Source organism: Triticum dicoccoides, chromosome 6B (genome assembly GCF_002162155.2).
Source record: "Triticum dicoccoides isolate Atlit2015 ecotype Zavitan chromosome 6B, WEW_v2.0, whole genome shotgun sequence".
NCBI classification, from domain to species: Eukaryota; Viridiplantae; Streptophyta; class Magnoliopsida; order Poales; family Poaceae; genus Triticum; species Triticum dicoccoides.
This window is the reverse complement of record NC_041391.1, coordinates 722231122-722233211: the sequence shown is the minus strand read 5'-3', so window position 1 is coordinate 722233211 and position 2090 is coordinate 722231122.

Below are 2090 nucleotides of genomic sequence, written 5' to 3'. Positions count from 1 at the left end.
ATAGCTTAGGTTTCTTCCCAAACCATAATTCATACGGTGTCGTCTCAATGGATTTAGACGGTGCCCTATTTAAAGTGAATGTAGCTGTCTCTAGAGCGTATGCCCAAAATGATAGCGGTAAATCGGTAAGAGACATCATAGATCGCACCATATCCAAAAGAGTGCGATTATGACGTTCGGACACACCGTTACGCTGAGGTGTTCCAGGCGGCGTGAGTTGTGAAACGATTCCACATTTTCTTAAGTGTGTACCAAATTTGTGACTTAAATATTCTCCTCCACGATCCGATCGTAAGAATTTTATCTTTCGGTGACGTTGATTCTCTACTTCATTCTGAAATTCCTTGAACTTTTCAAAGGTCTCAGACTTGTGTTTCATCAAGTAGACATACCCATATCTACTCAAGTCATCAGTGAGAGTGAGAACATAACGATATCCTCCGCGAGCCTCAACGCTCATTGGACCACACACATCAGTATGTATGATTTCCAATAAGTTGGTTGCTCGCTCCATTGTTCCGGAGAACGGAGTCTTGGTCATTTTGCCCATGAGGCATGGTTCGCATGTGTCAAATGATTCATAATCGAGAGACTCCAAAAGTCCATCAGCATGGAGCTTCTTCATGCGCTTGACACCAATGTGACCAAGGCGGCAGTGCCACAAGTATCTGGGACTATCGTTATCAACTTTACATCTTTTGGTATTCACGCTATGAATATGTGTAACATTACGCTCGAGATTCATTAAGAATAAACCATTGACCATCGGGGCATGACCATAAAACATATCTCTCATATAAATAGAACAACCATTATTCTCGGATTTAAATGAGTAGCCATCTCGTATCAAACGAGATCCAGATACAATGTTCATGCTCAAACTTGGCACTAAATAACAATTATTGAGGTTCATAACTAATCCCGTGGGTAAATGTAGAGGTAGCATGCCGACGGCGATCACATCGACCTTGGAACCATTCCCGACGCGCATCGTCACCTCGTCCTTCGCCAGTCTCTGCTTATTCCGCAGCTCCTGCTGTGAGTTACAAATGTGAGCAACGGCACCGGTATCAAATACCCAGGAGTTACTACGAGTACTGGTAAGGTACACATCAATTACATGTATATCAAATATACCTTTGGTGTTGTCGGCCTTCTTGTCCGCTAAGTATTTGGGGCAGTTCCGCTTCCAGTGACCCTTCCCCTTGCAATAAAAGCACTCAGTCTCAGGCTTGAGTCCATTCTTTGACTTCTTCCCAGCAACTGTCTTACCGGGCGTGGCAACATCTTTGTCGTCCTTCTTGAAGTTCTTCTTACCCTTGCCCTTCTTGAACTTAGTGGTCTTATTGACCATCAACACTTGATGTTCTTTCTTGATTTCAACCTCTGCTGACTTCAGCATTGAGAATACTTCAGGAATGGTCTTCACCAGCCCCTGCATATTGTAGTTCAACACAAAGCTCTTGTAGCTCGGTGGGAGCGACTGAAGGATTCTGTCAATGACCGCCTCTTCCGGGAGGTTGATCTCCAACTAGGACAGGCGGTTGTGCAACCCAGACATTTTGAGTATGTGCTCACTGACAGAACTGTTTCCCTCCATCTTACAACTATAGAACTTGTCGGAGACTTCATATCTCTCGACCCGGGCATGAGCTTGGAAAACCATTTTCAGCTCCTCGAACATCTCATATGCTCCGTGCTACTCAAAACGCTTTTGGAGCCCCGGTTCTAAGCTGTAAAGCATGCCACACTGAACGAGGGAGTAATCATCAGCACGTGATTGCCAAGTTTTCATAACGTCTTGGTTCTCTGGGATGGGTGCTTCACCTAGCGGTGCATCTAGGACATAATCTTTCTTGGCTGCTATGAGGATGATCCTCAGGTTCCGGACCTAGTCCGAATAGTTGCTGCCATCATCTTTCAGCTTGGTTTTCTCTAGGAACGAATTGAAGTTCATGTTGACATGAGCGTTGGCCATTTGATCTACAAGACATATTTTGCAAAAGTTTTAGACTAAGTACATGATAATTAAGTTCACCTAATCAAATTATTTAATGAACTCCCACTTAGATTAGACATCCCTCTAGTCA